Source organism: Tamandua tetradactyla, chromosome 11, assembly GCF_023851605.1.
Source record: "Tamandua tetradactyla isolate mTamTet1 chromosome 11, mTamTet1.pri, whole genome shotgun sequence".
NCBI classification, from domain to species: Eukaryota; Metazoa; Chordata; class Mammalia; order Pilosa; family Myrmecophagidae; genus Tamandua; species Tamandua tetradactyla.
Window position 1 is genome coordinate 8,854,989 of NC_135337.1, and position 20,238 is coordinate 8,875,226.

Genomic DNA, 20,238 nt, shown 5'->3' on the forward strand with positions numbered 1-20,238 from the left:
TGTCTCGTTTCTCTCTTCCCCCTTTTGGTCAAGAAGGTTTTCTCAATCCCTTGATGCTGAGTCTCAGCTCATTCTAGGATTTCTGTCCCACGTTGCCAGGAAGGTCCACAACCCTGGGAATCATGTCCCAGGTAGACAGGGGGAGGGCAGTGAATTTACTTGTTGTGTTGGCTGGAGAGAGAGAGGCCACATCTGAGCAACAAAAGAGGTTCTCTTGGGGGTGACTCTTAGGCCTAATTTTAAGTAGGCTTGAACTCTCACAATGGGAAGAATTTAGATTACGGTGACACGAAAAGCAAGAAGTAGTGGAGCAGAGGGAACCATTCAATAAGTAGCAGTCCTTTTGGCTCTAACTCAATACCTGGTCTTAATATTCACCTGCATGATGAGGAAGGTGCAGAGAGTTCAGTATTGGGTTTTCCACAAAGGAATCTTTGATTATAAAAAGTAATTAATTACCCGTTCATTGAACACGGGTAATTTACTAAGCACCAAATATGTGTCAAGCTGGAGCTTAGGGGTACAAAAGACAGATATTCCTATGCTAATATAATTTACAGTCTAAGAGGGAAGACAGAGATTGAACAACTATTATGATAGTAAGGGTGATGTAGGTTACTAAAAGGGAAGTACCTCATGCTATGGAGTCACAGACTTGGAGACAATTCCTGGTTTTGAGCAGTAGGAAAATAGGGTCAGGAAGAGCTCCTCATGATATTGATGTTTTATCTTAAATCCAAAGGATAAAGAAGACTGGGCATGGAAAAGTGAGGGGAATAATTTGACTTTACAATCTTTCTGTGAAGTCAGATAGAATTACATGCTCAATTGTGTAGCTGGAGAAGCTGTGGAAGAAGAAAGTGACTAGTTCAAGGCACATTGACTACTTGGACCTTAATTAGGGCCGTGGGCCAGATTCCTTGCCTTTCAGGGTAGGTCACACAATTCTTTCCTTAACTGTCTTTGCAGATCGAAACAGACACTGAAGCCCATCAGGTACATCAACCAGAGATGGAACTAGTCTGATGTAACAGATATCGATTTATAGCCTGTTTCACAGTGTGCGGGATGAGAACTAAAGAGCCCTAAATGGGCTTTTAAGCAGGAAGAGGGTGGGGTGTAGTGGCAGGAGGGAAGCTTCATCGGTGAGAGCCAAGCACTAAAAGCAGCTGCGTGTGACATTTCTGTCAGCAGTCCTCCCTCCCTCATTGTGTATGAGACACACATCAGATGTTCTGGTTTATAATTTCAGCTCCAGAGTACATACACTTTGAGATCCTAGCTCACATATCTCATCCAGTGGCATGGTTCCTGCTCATTAACTGGGCGCTAAAGCCCGTATGAGAATGATAACTAACCAAACTCTGAGAATACTGGAACTTCTTTCTCCTATCCTATCCCAGGAGGTATAGAATCCTGTGGCTTGTTAAAAATCTCAGGCCCCAACTGCATAGTCTCTGTACCTGCTAGAAAGTGGCAAAGCACAAGCTAGCAAAAAGATTCTGTACAGATGCCAGCAAAATGTCAGGACACAAGGTCACATACAGCTACTGTCTTCCCCGTTTATATCAGCCCAGAGGACAAACTATTCTCTTTCCTTTGGAAGACACAGTAGAGGCTAACTCTTGGTGGTCCCAGGTAAGCAACTCTTTATCCATTAAGTACACCAGACCTAGGGAGGGTCAAGTCTTTGCCTTTACATACTGTATTTACCTCCCCAGTTAAGTTAAGGTAGAAAAAGCCATTATTTACAGGGGAAATAATAGAGGAAAACCTTTATAGGCTTTTGTCTTTTTGATTCAGTACCACAGAACCTGATTTGACTAAGATGTGGGCAAATGAAAAGATATATTTACATACCAATCAACAATCGCCAAAACATTAAAGGTTCTGGATATTCTGATCATTTTAAAGATACTACTTAAGGAATTCTGTTAAATCCTGGTTTTGAACTTTGTTACTTGTTTTCAAAAATGCTGGGTTGTATAAACTCATAATTTGCATGAGATAATTCCCCTCTAAGCATCTGTGGGCCTTCACTTAGCTACTCTGGAACAAAACTCTGGATTTCATCTCTTAGCTTAGCATCTGCCGGAGAAGGGATTTCTTCTCTTTAGGTTCTGGCTATTTCTGTAAATTCTTGCTTAGTCCCTGGGCTATTTCTTTCTCTGTCTCCAAATGTCTACATTGACTCTGACGTTTCCTCAAAATGTTTCCCCTTTTAAGGGAACTAATCAAATTCCTAATCTATTAAACTACTCAAAATCCACCTTGAATGGGTAGAGTCACATCTCCATCTAATCAAGAGGTTATACCCACATTTGGGCATGCCACATCTCCATGGAGATAATCTAATCAAAAGATTCTACCCTACAGTATTGAATCAGGATTAAAAGAAACAGCTGTCCCCACAAGATTGGATCAGGATTAAAACATGGCTTTTCTGGGGTACATAATAGATCCAAACCGGCACAGTAGGCTTTGGAAGGAGCATGCTAAAACTAATAGAGAGGTTATATCAGGGATTCTGAATCTGCATTATTTCTCAACCTCCAGATATACATACCCTTTATTAGTTTACAACAAAGTAACTGCCTCTATCCCTGATAAAGCAAACAAATAAAAAAGCCAAACCCTACAACAGTCATTGCATTGATGAATAAGATATGATTCCTGCCTTATAATATATAGTTTAGCAGAAACAAATATACAGTAGATTGTGAGCTCTAAGGTCAGGGTTTGGTTCTATTTCTTTCTTAAAATTTTTATTATTTAAAAATTTTTATTAATAAAATTAATCAACATACAACGCACACATTCTTAATGTATGAATATTCCAAACTTGGTGTGCAATCAGTGGCTCACAATATCATCACACAGTTGTATATTCATCACCATGATAATTTCTCAGAACATTTACATCACTCCAGAAATAGAAATAAAAAGAAAAAAGAAAAAACTCATACATACCACACCCCTTTCCCCTCCCTCTCATTGACCACTAATATTTCCCTCTACTCAATTTATTTTAACATTTGTTCCCCCTATCATTTATTTATTTTTAATCCATATTTTTCAGTCATCTGTCCATACCATAGATAAAAGGAGCATCAGAATAGGTTTTCACAATTATATAGTCACTTTGCGAAAGCTATATTATTAAACAATCATCTTAAAGAAACATGGCTACTGGAACAACACTCTACAGTTTCAGAAACTTCCCTCTAGTCTCTCTAATACACCTTAAACTAAAAGGGGGTAACTATATAATGTATAAGAATAACCTCCAGGATAACCTTTCGACTCTATTTGAAATCTTTCAACCAATGACACTTTATTTTGTCTCATTTCTCTCTTCCCCCTTTCAGTTGAGTAGGTTTGGGTTTATTTCAATTGTTGCTTTATACCTAGTGATAGTACAGAGTCTGTCTCATGTTACAAGTTCAATAAATATTAGTTGAATGCCTGAATATATGAACGACATGTAAATGATGTTATCTTTCTAATACAAGTGTATCACAGTCTTTGACAACCACATTTTGTTTGTCAGTCAAAATTGCATCAAACAATTCTAACAACAGCCATCGTAACTCAGACTCCAGCTGGGCCTGCAAGAACAGTTTAACTTTTTCACTTTTTGCAATCAGTTTGTGACCTTGAGGGAGGTTAATAGCACTGGCTGGCTAGGGAAAAAAGGAGGATGTTAAGAAAGAGAGATAAATTTAAATTGGCATTATGAAGTTGTATTTAGAATCTTTATTTCAAATGTGCTATTCTGAAGATAACTACAAAGTATGTGTGCACTTTTTTTTAAAATGGTAAATGCCAATTTAAAAATAGGAAGAAAAGCCATGTTACTATGTTACTTAAAATACAGCTTTTCTCTCTCTCTCTTTTCCTTTTTTGCATGGGCAGGCACTGGGAATCGAACTTGTATTCCCAGCATGCCAGTTGAGAATTCTGCCACTGAGCCACTGCCCCACTGCCCCAACTTTTTTCTTTAGTGTAAAACTTTTCTAACTATTTAAGGTTTTTTCAGAGTTAAAAGAACACAGTTGCAAGCTACTGAATTATATCTAAGTACAAAGGAAGGAATGTGAGATAATGATCCCAGGAATTAGAAAATCTAGTTTTTGTTTGTATTCTAAACACCAACTGTGTGGCCTTGGGCATGTTTGGGCTGTATTTTTTCATATGTATAAATAAAGGGGACTGGATAAAATGATCTCTACCCCATTGTCTGGTTTGAATATTCTGTGATTTTACCTGACAGGCAAACTCTTTCCCTTTGTTATCATTGTGGTGTGTGGAATGCTCAGTCGTTTTCAATTAAAAAAAAAATTACCAAGATGCTTATAAAATAGTTCTATCTATATAGAATATCTGCCTTTTTTTCCAGGCAGTTGTAGCACCATTTAAAAATTATAAAAATATCCAAATAAAGATATAAGGACAAAAGTAAATACTACTCTATAAATCCACCACTCAGGGATAAACATTAATTATCTTTTGAGTTACAGTCCTCTAACATTACTTCTGGGCACATATGTTATGCATATATATTTTAAAAATAGGATTGGATCACACTGTACTTAGCATTTTGAAACTTGCATTCTTCATTTATTGATACAAAGTGAACATTTCCCTATATTCTTCTAAAGTAGTTTTTTTTTTCCATGGCATTTCTGATCAATCATTCAGAAACACCAATATACTACAATTTCACTTATACACTATTACTAGAAATCTAGGTCATTTGCAGTTTTACTTTATTATAAATAACACTACAGTGAACAATCTTGAACAAGAATATCTGATTATTTCCTAAGGGTAAATTCCCCAGACCTAGAGTTACTCCTATTAGGAACATATGAAAGTACATTTCCAGGCTCGTTTGAGGCATTGGGTTTTGTAATATAAAGAAATGTTTGCCAATATGCCATGTGAAAAACACTGAAGTACTGGGTTTTATAATTTAGAGAAATCTTAACAAATACATTATTGAGCATTTTCCTAAATTTTTTTTTTTTTTTTTTGTATTTCTTTTCTTCTCTCTCTCTTTTTTGTTATATGTCTATTTCTTTTCTTAGTCTGTTTTTCCATTTGCTCACCGTTTTTCTTTTTGGGCCACCTCAAATGCTGCATTATTGATGGGGTGCAATTTACAAAGTGCCCTGCAGATTTAGGGAGATTCAAAGATGTTTTTGAGGATCAAAATCACCATAATTATGGCCCCAGATCAAAACTTCAATTAATGTCCTTTCTTGTACGGTATTCTTCTGGCCTATCCACATATCATTTATTATTTTGTTTTGCTTTTTAAATATAAAACCTACCATTAAATCATTTCAGGGTTCTACTCTTGAGCATCTTTTCCATCAATATTTTAATAGTGGAATATTTTGTAAAAATATTAAGTATTGTTATTTTATGCATTAAAACATCAATTAATCTTAAATATTGTGCTACCAATATTGGATAAATTGGAAAAACATTGACACATTGCAAGTATTCAATTTTCTAGATGTAAAAATCTATTAGAATATGCAGACAAAAATTATGGTGACATTTCTAAAAATCTGACTCATCAGATTCTGTGGGTAGATTAGATAGGCAAACAAATGGTAAACACTTTGGAATTGTCTACTTTTGTTAGATCTTTTTTTTTTTAATTCTGTGAATTTATTTTTAGAGGTCATTTCTGACTACATGGATTACAATATCCGTTAAGTTCAGTTCAGATATTTTAATATAGCATTGAAGACCACCCAAGCATACATTCTTTTTTTTTGCAGGTGAACTTCATGTTCACAAGTGTATTAGTTAGGGTTCTCTAGAGAAACAGAATCAACAGGGAACACTCGCAAATATAAAATTTATGAAAGTGTCTCACGTGACCACGGGAACACAGAGTCCAAAATCTGTAGGGCAGGCTGTGAAGCCGACGATTCTCATGGAGGATCTGGATGAACTCCACAGGAGAGGTTTGCCGGCAGAAGTAGGAAGAGAGACTGTCTCCTCTGAATCCCCCTTAAAAGGCCTCCAGTGATTAGATTGAGCATCACTCATAGCAGAAGACACGCTCCTTGGCTGATTACAAATGGAATCAGCTGTGGATGCAGCTGACTTGATCATGATTTAATTCTATGAAATGTCCTCATAGCAAAAGACAGGACAGCATTTGCCCAACCAAACAAACAGGTACCACCACTTGGCCAAATTGACACATGAACCTGACCATGACAATCCACCCCTTGTCAACTTGGAAGCTATATATATCACCTTAAACCATACGTAATTTCTAAATAAAAACCATTAAAACACACATTTTTTTCTTTCACCTAACATTATTCAACTGTCCTGCATATAACTGGAAACACATTAACTCTCTCCAGAATAGGGTGCAAGTCCTTGGGTAATATTCATTCTTAAACTTGATATCTTACAACTTACATACTATAACAGGAATAAAACAGCATCACAGTCCTCCTTTCTGTACTGATCACGTGGTCGTAGTTCATATTTATCACTACCTTCTTCCACTACCCATTCCATGTTCCCTTTACCCTCAGCAAGCACTTCAGCAGGCTGTGATTCTTTGCCTGGTGGGGCGACCCAAAGCTTCATTCCTGAAGTTTCAGACCCATTGGTAGTCCTGCCTGGATTGGGTTGTTGCAGTTTTCCATTGATTTTAATCACAGGGCATGGTAGTACTAAAAGACGCCCTAGGGGTTCTCCTATATTCCAAGAAAACTCTTCTTTACCTCCATTGTATAGTTGCAGTCCTATTTCCCCCTATAGTCAGAGTCAGTCACCCCAGACGATAATGCAATCTCCTTCTTGGCTTGTTGATCCAGGGGCATGAGTAGCCCAAAGTGACCAGGTGGAGTCTTAGATTCCAGTTCAGTGGAATCATTGTTGTTTCTCCTGGTGGAAGCACTCCCCCTTTTGAAACTAAAATCTGTAGACCAGCAGAGCTCAGGTTCGCAGGGACTGGAAGCAAAAATTTTCCTAGTGGATCACTAGGGGTAATAGTGAGTGGTGCCATTCCCATTTCCACCTCTTGGTTCCTGGACCCATGGATCATGGCTATGAGAGAAACAGCATCATACAGTGGATGCTGATTCAGAGCATATACAACTTCCTGGAGAACATTATCCCAGGCTTTCAAGGTATTGCCACCTATTTGGCACTGTAATTGAGTTTTCAAAAGGCCATCCCACTGTTCTATCAATCCAGCTGCTTCTGGATGATGGGGAACATAGTAAGACCAGAGAATTCCATGAGCATGTGCCCATTCTTGCACTTCATTTGCTGTGAAGTGTGTTCCTTGATCAGAAGCAATGCTATGTGGAACACCATGATGATGGATAAGGCATTCTGTGAGCCCACGGATGGTAGTTTTGGCAGAAGCATTGTGTGTAGGGAAAGCAAACCCATATCCAGAGTGTGTGTCTATCTCAGATAGAACAAATTGCTGCCCCTTCTATGAAGGGAGAGGTCCAATGTAATCAACCTGCCACCATGTAGCTGGCTGGTCACCTGGGGTGTAAGAGCAGGCTTTGCATGATAAATCCACTCTAACATTCCAATCTCTCTAAGCCTCTGGATCCCCTCATCTACATTATACCAGGGCAGTTCTGGCATTTCAACCTCAGATAATGTTGGCCACCTTTTGATCCATGTTTCAACCAACCATCCAAACAAACTGTTAATACCTTTTCTAACCCCTCGAGCTATAACATTGAATGCAGAATCTCTGCTTAGTGGGCCCATATCAATAAATTCAGTCTGATCCAGCCTTATATTCCTCCCACCATTATCCCACACCTTTTAAATCCCTTGCCACACATATTCCCCTGATTTCTGTCTATATAAATTGGAAAACTCACACAGTTCTTTTGGAGTATAACATACCTCCTCATGTGTGATACTTTGTACCTCACCTTAGGGGCCTGTTGGGACTTGAGTCTAGTTATAGGTCTGGAAGAAATAAGGGGTGATTGGGGTGGGTCATGAAAAGAATTAGAAGTATCTTCCAAGCCATTTGCTTCAGGGCCTTCATTTGCAGTTTCATCTGGTGAAACAGGATTAATCACTCTAGGGCTAATCCTTTCAGGAGGAGGTTGGGTGGCCAACTCCTCAAGGCAGGTTGGAGGTGGGGCAGCTATGTCCTCAGGGCAGACTATTACAGGGTTATCTAGGGAAGACTCAGCATGACCTAGGGTTTCAACCTCACCCCCGACATCATAATCAATCCATATGTCACCATCCCATTTTTCGGGGTCCCACTCCTTTCCAATCAATGCCCTCACTTTAACGACAGACACCATGCACGATTTAGATTTCAGTTTATGTTGTAAAGTTGCTACTCTAACAATAAGATTCTGAGTCTGATTTTTCAGAGATCTCAAGTCTAGGGCTACAGGAAATAAGATTTTTCTTCGGGATACTCATAGAAACGACTATATCTGTCAGACGGTGCATAAGCTTCTCGTTTGAAGCCTTAAGCTCATCCCTTTCACTCCTTAATGTGGCCAGTGTATCTAACAACAACCAGTCTCAAACCAACATTTAAAACAGTTTCAGGGGTTTACCTGCTGGTAAAATTTAATAGTTCTATATTTTTTCTTCAATCTCTGTAGGGACCTTTATAGCTATCTCTCTCTCTCTCTCTCTCTCTCTCTTTTTTTTTTTGAAAATGCACAGAGTTCATTCTCCATTAAAGTAGCCCAGAGGTGGCAATCCAGGCTTGGCTGGCAATTGTTCATAGTTATCAGAGACTTAGGTGCTGTCTTAGTTTCCCCTTTGCTTCCCTCAGTATTCTGCGGTCTCCTTGTCCAGGGTTGCTGCTCACACTCACCCATCTTGCCAACATTCCCAATAGCAGGAAGGGGGACGATGAGTCTCCTCATCTCCCTGCTACCTTTAAAATTTTTTTTCATTTTAAGGATAACATATACAAAAAAGCAAAAAGTTTCAAAGTATTCCACAACAATTAGTTGTAGAACAGATTTCAGAGTTTGGTATGGGATACAGTTACACAATTTTAGGTTTTTCCTTCTGGTTGCTCCAAGACACTGGAGGCTAAATGAAATATCAGTATAACGATTCAGCAATCATACTCATTTGTTAAATCCTATCTCCTCTATTATAATTTCACCTTGTCTTTTGATCTTTCTCTTGATCTTTAGAGGTATTTGGCCTGTCCATTCCAACTTTTCCATGTTGGAAAGAGGTGTCTATAATATGGGATGGGGGCTGGAACTAGCCTCTGGAGAGGCTGGACCCTATGGGTTTTAGGACTTATCTGGCCTAGGGACCCATCTGGAGGTTGTAGGTTTCTGGAAAGTAATCATAGTGCATGGAACCATTGTAGAATCCCAAATAAAGCCTTAGGTGTTCTTTAGGGCTGGCAGGAATGGTTTTGAACGGGGTTTGGAAAACTATGATAAAAATCTAGTTGAAGCTTGTATAAGAATAGCCTCCAAAGTAGCATCTCAACTCTATTTGAACTCTCCCAGCCGCTGATATCTTATTTGTTACAATTCTTTTCCCCCTTTTGGTCAGGATGGAATTGTTGATCCCACAGCTCCAGGTCTGGATTCATCCTTGGAAGTCATCTCCCACATAGCCAGAGAGACTTTCACCCCTGGATGTCTTGTCCCACGTAGGACATAGGGAAAGACATTGATTTCAGTTGCAGAGTTGGACTTAGAGGCTGAGCCCACATTTGAGCAACAACAGAGGTCCTCCAGAAGTAACTCTTAGGTATGCCTATAGGTAGTCTAAGCTTCTATGCTACCTACATAAGCTTCATAAGAGTAAGCCTCATGATCAAGAGAATGGCCTATTGATTTGGGTGTCCCTAAAGTTTGACACAGTATCAGGGGATCCCCTCATGGTAAGGTTTAATAGTTTCATATTTTTTCTCCCATCCCTCAGGGGACTTTGTCAATACTTTTTGATTACTTGCTTAATATACTCTAGGATGTATCCAGGTATTATAATAATCTATACAGGATTAAAGGACTGCTTTCTTATTCTTGGCTCCCTGTGTTTCAGTTGTTCAAATGAGCTATACTGATACATTGAATTAGATTATGCATGTAGTAATTTTTTTATTTTATTAGAAACACTCCTTATAAACTTTTGGGATATCACTTCAGGATCTTTTCTGGGACATTTTTCTACCAGTATTTTAATAGTTAAATATTTGGTATAATGATAGTGAAATTAATCTAATATATTAAAAGAACAATGAATCTTAACCATCAGATATTAAGTGAAAAAAGAAGTGCTGCAGAATAGCTTATATTCAGTATGCCACCATTCATATACAGAGGAGGAATACATGCACATACTTACATATACACAGAATATTTCAAGGATATAAAAATCAACATATAAAAACGTTGCTGCTAACATTGGTTACTTCAGACAGGGGAGGTGAATGGGGAACTGGGGTACAAGATTTGCTTTCCATTGTATATACCAATACACAAATTTGATTTATTATTAAGAAGTCTAATAACAGTTTTTATCAACCTTCCTCTCACTGCTAAATAGTGTGATTTCATAATTGCATGAGAGTAAAAGCCTTTTTAAGGACAGATATAGTCCGAACTGGGAGAAAAAAAATCTGTTGTCATCTTGTTAGATTTCAAAATTGATCCAACCCATTACTGTTTATAATATTAAAAGGGATAAGGAAGTTATATATATACCATATGTATATGATGAGAAAACTGGCCTGATGAATATTTTTTCTGAAAGATGATTTAAGGTAGAGTAGACTTTAAATCAATATTTTTATTGCATCTCTAACTTCAGGGAAGCTAATATCAAGCAAGGGTTTACACTAAGGTCAAAGTTACCTTAGGCTTTATTTGCTACTTTTTATCCTACAATAAGCAAAGCAGCTACCTGTTGAGTACTCAGTTCAAGTTGTGAGGGCAAGCATGTATCTAAAAAGTAACAGCTTCTTGAAATCAAAACAATAAAGAAAAAACATTGGAATGGCAGTTATTCTAGTTGGGGAGGTGAAGGCTGAATTTTGGAATTTCTTGTGGCTCAAATTTTTAAGAGTTCTGCCAGAAAATTAAAGACAACCTGATAAAAGTGGTTTTACATTGAGTAACTCTATGGCAGTGCCTGGCACAGAGAACATGGTGTGTAAGTGTTAGCTGCTATTATTTATCATCATTTCTATACTGACACCTACCAATCTGAAATAATCAATAAATGTTTATTAACTATATATGTGTGTGTATACAAAACAATCTGTATGACCCCAAGGGAACAATCCCTATTTGTAAGTCTATAATGATACATTTTGAAGGAGAAAAGATAGTTAAATTGTAGAAGAAAAAAATACTTAGTTTCTCTGAGGCAATGTCCTTTGCTAGTTCAGATGGAACCTTGTATCAAAGGTTGAGAAAAGTTCATAGCCTATTTTTTTTCCCATTTTGAATTTAAAACAGAGATCACTAATATTTAAGATAAAAAAACAGAAAAACATTACACAGTAATAATTTTTTTTCTTTTAACAACTCTGATGTCATAAAACTTTAACTGAACCAAACTCCATATACAGTTTACATCCAAGAATCAAACTCATCAGAAAATCAGGTACTTGAGTGGGAGGCCTGTAGAGTAACCTCCATTTTATTTTTTTCTTGCTGAGGACAGAATGCCACAAAGAGGGGCCAGGAAGAAGACTGAATACTCTGCTGCCAAGAGAGCTGGGTCATGGGAATGCATTCAGCCTTCATCTGTGTGTGCCTCCATTTGTGAACACCTTCATTTGAGGGTACCTCCCAGTCTGACAAAACAAAAGGGAATAAGTTAAAAGGAAACTGTACTACAGCTGTACTGGATAATCAAAAGGTGGAAAATGTCCTTTAATGAGTTTAAATTGTCTTTCAATCTCTTTCAAAGGCATAAGTAAACACCTTTTGAAAAGCAAGCTCCATTTTCTAGTAGAAACAGAATAACCTCCCAAGCTGGCAGGAATTCTCAGACCAAACCCTAACACATAATTTAAACTTCCCTCCAACATACAGAAAGAAAAGTCTATCCTTGGGGCATCTGGTTTCTTTTTCTATCTTAAAATAAACTGTTTCCCTCTCTCCACTTAGCTTTTACTCCTCATGTGAAGAGAGGAGAAATTTAAATTGCTTTGCTAACCTGAGAAAAAATTTTCTTTGTGGAGAATGTACAAATTAGATAAAAAATATTTACATGGTTATCCAATACTTTAAAAATAACTTCTGAGTTCTATGTCTTTTGCATTCTTAATAGCTGACAACATTTTGGAGTTTAGAATGTCTGAATTTCAAACTACAAAGACAACATACATTTTTTGCTTGAAGTCTTTAGCACTTTAGCAGACCCACCAACAGCCTAGAGGAGCCCTTCCTATGGATTGGTAGGGCTTATGAATATGTAAAGTTAAAAAAAAAAAAAAGAATGAGATTTAGATCTTCCAGAGGAGACAGGGCAAGACATGCAATTTAATTTTCAAGCCAACACTTTTTTCCCCAAAACAATTGTGCAACTCTGGGAAGGAAGGAGGAAATGAAACACCATATTTAATTTGGATTTAGCGGTGGTTTCCTAAGCAATTTATCTAGAGGGTAAACAATAATTATGTAGAAAGAAACTGATTTGTAAACATGATAATTATGAAAACTAATTAATTCATATTAATTAGCAAGAAAGACAAATTGAATATGATGAGGTTTGAATTATGCAATTGTTACTTAAACTGCTCCCTTGTTAATCTACCTGCCTCTCTTGCATCTCCACATTATTCTGTACGCAGGTAAGCAGGGAGAAGGAAGAAGCACTCTCTATGAAGAACAAACAGCATGTACAGTATGAAGGCTGAAGGCTCAGGGCTAGGACTACCAAACAGTCTCTTGTCATCTTCCTCATCTCCAACCTTCCTTATGACATTGGGATTTTGAAGAAAATGAATGAAGATTGTCTAGGAATTTTTTTTTTTTTAACATGGGCAGGCACCAGGAATCAAACCTGGGTCTCTGGCATGGCCTGCTAGAATTCTGCCTCTGAGCCACCATTGCACCGCCCTTGCCTAGTTTTTTTTTTAATTTATTTATTAAATGTATCAACATACAAACATTCTTACCATATGATCATTCCATTCTACATATATAATCAGTAATTCACAATATTATCACATAGTTGTATATTCGTCATCATGATCATTTCTTAGAACATTTGCATCAATTCAGAAAAAGAAATAAAAAGAAAACAAAAAAATTCATGTATACTTTATTCCTTACCCCACCCTTTCATTAATCACTAGCATTTCAATCTACTAAATTTATTTTAACATTTGTTCCCCCTATTATTTATTATTTATTTATTTTTAAATATGTTTTACTCATCTGTCCATTGGTAGGGCTTATGAATATGTAAAGTTAAAAAAAAAAGAAAAAGAACGAGATTTAGATCTTCCAGAGGAGACAGGGCAAGACATGCAATTTAATTTTCAAGCCAACACTTTTTTCCCCAAAACAATTGTGCAACCCTGGGAAGGAGGGAGGAAATGAAACACTATATTTAATTTGGATTTAGCGGTGGTTTCCTAAGCAATTTATCCAGAGGGTAAACAATAAGATAGATAAAAGAAGCATCAGACATAAGGTTTCCACAATCACATAGTCACATTGCGGAAGCTATATCATTATACAATCATCTTCAAGAAACATAGCTACTGGAACTCAGCTCTACATTTTCAGGCAGTTCCCTACAGCCTCTGTTACACCTTAACTAACAAGGTGATATCTATTTAATGCATAAGAATAACCTCTAGGATAACCTCTGGACTCTGGAATCTCTCAGCCATTGACACTTTATTTTGTCTCATTTCTCTTTTCCCCTTTTCAGTTGAGAAGGTTTTCTCAATCTCTTGGTGCTGAGTCTCAGCTCATTCTAGGATTTCTGTCCCACGTTGTCAGGAAGGTCCACAACCCCTGGGAGTCATGTCCCATGCAGAGTGGAAGTCTCGCCTAGCTTTTAAGAGCACAGTGTGAGTTAGGCAGATCTTGGTTTAAATCTCAGCTTTGTAATATTATAAACTAAAAATTACCCAATTTATAGCTAAGCATAAGAATAGTTTATTGACACACCTGTAAGTTTGGTGGTTAGAATGCGATTTCTCTAGATTCTTGGTGGAAGGCCTTTGTTTAGGAGCCTGGTTGTAGGTACTGGGAGTTCCCCAGTAATTCTTCACTCCATACCTCTCTGATGCCATGTGGTCTGTAAGTGGTCTTTGTGGTCAGGACAGCCTGAATTATGCACTTCCATGTTACGGTTGAGGCAGATCTGGGTTATGTTCATGTATGAAGTGGTGTCACCCAGGCTGGTCAAAAGAAGTGACTGGTAAAATGAGGGCATGCACATGATGGAATGAGAAGGTTCTGAGACTAATCTGATAATTGGAAACGAGCATCTACCTAGCCTGCCTGGGCCTAATGGAGCAAGAGATGAAGGCTATGCCTGGTCCTCTACTTGGATGGTCACTCTTATCTGTATTGCCTGTTTGCAATGTGTAACCTCTCCAGATTCTGGTTCCTGCTGGTGTTTTTATGGCAGGTGTATACAAGACAAAGTAATAAGATGTGTACGCATGGGGGAATGAGGGTTGGTAAAAACAATGGCTGCAGTAGAATGGTACATTCTGAGTTACCATACTTCTGATTTTGGGACACTAACAGACCAGTTGCCCTGGTAGTAGATATCATATTAAAAAAAGGGCATGGGCGGTGTCATGGTGGCGCAATGGCAGAATTTCCACCTGTCATGTTGGTACCTGCCCATGCAAAAAAATATAAAAAATAAAACACACACACACACACACACACACATACAAAGGATATTTCTCCACTACAAGATTTTCTCGTTTCTCTCATTACTAGATTAGAGGTGGTAGACAGAGGTATATGTATACCTAGAAACCTTTTTAACAAGTGTTTCCCAAAGCAAGTTAAAATTAAAACCTTCACTCTGAGACCATGAGATTGAAGACACGAGAGACAAAAGAACTGTCATAAGCATTGGCTATGGCTTCTGGGGCTAAGAACTGTACTCTGAAAAGGATGAGTAGGCCATTTCAGTCATCGTGTCCATGGTGACTGTGGTAGTTAGATTCAGTTGTTAACTTGGCTAGGTGAAGGTGCCTAGATCTATTGCTGTGGACATGAGTCAATGGTGTGTGAACCTTATCTGTTGCTGACTACATCTGCAGTCAGCTAGGAGGCGTGCCTGCTGCAGTGAGTGATGTTTGATTTAATTGGCTGGTGCTTAAATGAGAGAGCTTAACATAGCACAGCCCAAGTAGCTCAGCATACCTCATCTCAGCACTTGCAACTCAGCCCAGGCCTTTGCAGATGCAGAAAGAAATCACCCGAGGAAAATTGTTAGAACTCAGAGGCCTGGAGAGAAGGCCAGCAGAGATCACCCTATGTCTTCCCACATAAGAAAGAGCCTCAGTTGAAAGTTAGCTGCCTTTCTTCTGAAGAATTAACAAAATAAATCCCTTTTTATTAAAAGCCAATCCATCTCTGGTGTGTTGCATTCTGGCAGCTAGCAAACTACAACAATGACCAAAATGGAATCACAGCTCTGGGATGGGAAAAACTAGGATAAAGTTGTAAGGAAATCCTCTGGATCTCTTAAACTTGAATCCTGATCTGTCAAAGGTGATGACAGAATGAGAATCTCCAAATAGGAATGGGGTTGCTGAATTTTGTTACTGTACCCCATATTCTGAGATTAAACTTTTCCTTGAGGATCTTTCACATATTACCGCTGACACTATGAGGAAGATTCAGTGGGGAAGGACCTCCCATTTTGCTTACTGGTTAAACAGGGTCGCAGAGACCAGGCTGGAACAGACTAGCCTGTTGCAATGTTTTGTTTGTGCTACTCTCCCATCTCCCTGCCCATTCCTCACTTTCTGTCCCTGACACAATTTTTTATCATTGTTGTTTTCCCCTTTGTGTTGAGTAAAAATAAAGTGCTAAAAGTCTTAAGATCACTATTTTCCTTTGTGTTACTGAGTAATGGATTGTTTGAAATGTCAAGCAAACTCACACTCTAGTTAGTGCTGCATGGGGAAGTGCTTCATGCAGTGTATTTTAATTTGGATGCCTAGAGGTGGGCACGGACTCTCCTTTACCATCTGCCCACCACTCATTTTATTCCGGGCTGATTTATTTTATTTAATCTTGAAGCCATTTGAGTTTGAATCTTTGATTTAAATTTGAGCTCAGGGATAAGCAGAGAAAATAAGAGTGATACACCATCAGACTTAAAAAACATGCATATTTACTTTCATTTTGGGGTCTCTTGGAAAGCCTCTTTGCCTGGTTCCTAGTAGGCAATTCTGTGCTAGAGGCCATTTTCCCTGTATCACCAAGAAGGGCCCTCACTGGTTCCTAACTCCTCTGAGTACAGATCCTAAAAGGATAAATCCAGAGAACACCATCTGGGCTGATTTGAAAGGATTTATGTACCCTAGAAACGCCATGTTTTAATCCTAATCAATCTTGTGGGAGCAACCATTTCTTCTAATCCCTATCCAGTACTATAGGTTGGAAACTTGATTAGGATATCTGCAGGGAGATATGACTCAATCAATTGTGGGTATTAAACTTGATTAAACATGTCTCCACCCATTCTATGTGGGTCTAGATTAGTTTATTGGGATTCTATAAAAGAAGAAATATTTTGGAGAAAGCTTCGAACACCGGAGAACCATGAAGCAGAGTCCACCAGCAAGACTTTTGGTAATGAAGAAGGAAAGTGCCTGCTGGGGAGCTTCAGGAAAAAAGAAGCCAGAAGAGAAAGCTAGCAGACTTTGCCAAGTGTCCTTCTAGCCAAGAGAGAAACCCTGGATGTCATCAGCCTTTTTGAATCTAGGTATCTTTCCCTAGATGCCTTAGATTGGACATTTCATAGACTTGTTTTAATTGGGATATTTTCTTGGTCTTAGAAATGTTAAACTAGCAACTTATTAAATTCCCCTTTTTAAAAGCCATTCTGTTTCCAGTATAATACATTCCCATAACTAGCAAACTGGAACACCACCTTCTACCTGTTAGTGTTCTAAGTCTTTTTGTGTAAAGATTCTCTTCTTGTTTGAATAAATGACAATGAGAATCCCTACCATCTTTAGAAAGCCTTAACATCTTACCCAGGGGGGTCTGACTTTGTTTTCTGTTTTGGTATGCTGTATGGCAGAGGTCACATTTCATTCTTTTTCCATGTGAGTATCCCCTTATTGCAGCAATATTTGTTGAATTTCTGTTTGTCTGCTTGTTTCTTTGGAAAGTGCATGGGCCAGGAATTGAACTGGGTCTCCTGCATTGGAGGTGGGAATTCTACCACTGAACTAGCCTTGTACCCCTTCTGGTTTTGTTTTATACCTCAAAAAAAACCAATCATATCAGAGTCTAAAACAACAGGCATCTGGCACCGTGGGATCAACAATGCCATCCTGACCAAAAGGGGGAAAAGAAGTGTAACAAATAAGATAACAGTGGCTGAGAGAGTTCAGATAGGGTCAAGAGGCTACTCTGGAGGACACTCTTATACAAGTTTCACTTAGACATAGCTACCTATCATAACTTGCCAACCCCCAACTAAAACCATTCCAGTCAATTCTAAAGAACACCTGGGGCAATATATAAGATTCTACAAAGGTTTTATGCACTAGGGTAAATTTCCAGAAACCTACAACCTCCAGATGGGTCCCTGGATCAGATAAGTACTGAAATGCAGAGGGGCCAGCCTCTCCAGAACATCAGCTAGTTCCATCTTCCTACCCCATCTTACTGACAGCCCTTTCCAACATGAATAAGTTAGAATGGGCATAGCCCAAACACCCCTAAAGCATGGGAGAAAGACCAAAGGTGATCATGGAGTTATGCAGAGAAGGTAGGGCTTAACAAACGAGTATGATTGCGGGATCATTATTTTGATATTTTAGTCTCCAGTACCTTAGAGCAGCTAGAAATAAAAACCTAAAATTGTGGAATTGTAACCCATACCAAACTCTGCAATCTGTTCTACAACTAATTGTTGTGCTGTGCTTTGAAATTTGTTGCTTTTTTGTATATATGTTATTTTTCACAAAAGAAAGAAAGTCGATTGTAATGATAAAAAAAATATTTATTCATTCTAGCCTCCAAGGTTCTGGAGCAGCTAGATGGAAAAATTGAGATGATGGTATGGTAGCCCATGACAAACTCTGGGATCTGTACTGTGCTTTGAAAACTATTGCTTTTATCTTTCTTTGCTTTGTATATATGTTACATTATACAATAAAAAAGTTAAAAAAAACAAAACATAATAAGAACAAAAAACCAAAACAACAGGTATAACATTTGAACTCACAATTTGTATACAAGTCAAGATGAGGGAGAAGGGTTCAATCTCTTTGCAGCTCAGAAGTGGATCTAGTAGCCTCCGACCTTACCTGGGAACAGATTTCACAGATACTATGTGATGCAGACAGGGCATTGTGGCAAATTTGGAGCTCTCAGAAGTCACCACAGATTGGGTTCTGTGCTATGTTTAGGTCCCATCTTGTTCAACAGGGCTGTAGTATCAAGGTTCAGGTGGAACATCCAGGCCTGGTTCCCCAGGCAGGTGGATACATAAAGCTAGTTAGGATGATCTTAAGAGGCAGCCTTTGCCGAATACACCTCACCTCTGAATCACATCAGGTTGGACTCGGAGTTCTCCAAGAGCTCCAACTGTCTGCTGCTGCATCTGACTGAAGGTCACAAGGTCCAAGTTCTCACACTAAAAGATTAGGAATATGGGTGTGAGGATACCAGAACTTCCTGGAATATATACGATTTTAAAATTAAGCTGTTGAGATGAATGGATGAACAAAATCTGGAATATACACTCAATGGATTATCACTCATAAAAAGGAATAAAGTTCGGAGACATGCTACAACATGGACGAACCTTGAGGACATTTTATTGAGTGAAATGGGTCAAACATAAAAGGACAAATACGCATGATGTCACTTATATGAAATTATTAGAACACACAAATTCATTGCCAGAAGTTAGAACACAGGTTATTAGGCGGAGGGATGGGGGTGGGGAATGGGGAGTTAATGCTTGATTGGTACAGTTTCTGTTTTGGGTGATAGAAAAGTTTTGGTAATGGACAGTGGTGATGGTAGCACAACACTACGGATGTATTTAACACCACTGAACTGTACATGAGAAAGTGATTACATTTTTAGGTTGTATGTATGTTATCTGAATAAAATTTTTAAAAATCCGTAGAACTGTACAACAAAAAGCGTGAATCCCAATGTAAACTATGGACTTTAGTTAAATATATAAATACAATAATTCTGTTTCAACAATTGGTATGTATCATACTAACGCAAAACATTAATACTAGTGAAAACTCTGTGTGAGAAGCTGTATATAGGAATTCTGTATTTACCGCATGATTTTTCTGTAAACCTACAACTGCTCTAATAAAAATACATTAAAAAAAACCAAGCTGTTGAAAAAACAAGGCTAACTCCTTGTCCATCTCCACCTGACTTAGCTGTTTAGAGACTCACAGTTACCCAAAATTTAGATAAGCAGGGGGGAATGGAGGAGGTGGAGGAGTAGTTTCCTGAGTGAACCTTCTGGTTTTAAAGGCAGCTTCTATGACCAATAGCTTCCATGCTGTTTAGTTCTGCCAAGGGAAAAAGGAAAATAGCACAGGGTCTTCTGAAATTAACATGGTCCTCAAACTCTGTGGATTACTTTCCCATAGCATTAATAGTTATGACAATTTCTACTCATGTCTCTTTGGTGAGAACTAAATAATGACTACTTCCTGATGACCCCTGACAATACAGGTTATGTGACCTTGAGCAAGTTACTCGTTTGTATCTCAAGTACTTGAACTGTAAAATGGAAATAATAATAGTACCTAAATGATAGCATTTTTGTGATGATTAAATGAGTTAATATATGTAAAGCGCTTAGAGCAATGCATGGCATATAGTAAGGATCCATAAATCTTAGCTATGATAAATTTACCATTATTATTACTCCTGTTCACCCTTCTGACTGTACTAAAGACTAGAATACTACAGGATGAGTGAATGAATGAATGTTCTCAAGATTAGGACTTTAGTAGAGAGAGTCAAGAAGGAAGATAAGTCTGGCAAATATGGA

At 38.2% G+C, this 20,238-nt stretch overlaps 2 long non-coding RNA genes across 3 annotated transcripts in view; one reads left to right on the forward strand and one right to left on the reverse strand.

Moving 5' to 3' along the window:
* Nucleotides 1–20,238, reverse strand: part of LOC143649841 (uncharacterized) — a 41,740-nt gene that overhangs the window by 19,778 nt on the left and 1,724 nt on the right. Inside the window, exons 2-3 of one of the 2 annotated variants that reach the window (XR_013159207.1) lie at nt 18,430–18,840; nt 11,626–11,824 (exon numbers count right to left, since the gene is read on the reverse strand). This is a non-coding gene — a long non-coding RNA (uncharacterized LOC143649841). Of the gene's footprint in view, nt 1–11,625; nt 11,825–18,429; nt 18,841–20,238 lie in introns of those variants that run through there. The other variant, XR_013159208.1, reaches the window with a different exon arrangement.
* LOC143649840 (uncharacterized) lies at nt 1,553–13,322 on the forward strand. The gene is made up of 3 exons (XR_013159206.1): nt 1,553–1,638; nt 11,692–11,889; nt 12,827–13,322. It is a non-coding gene; the product is annotated as an uncharacterized LOC143649840 (long non-coding RNA).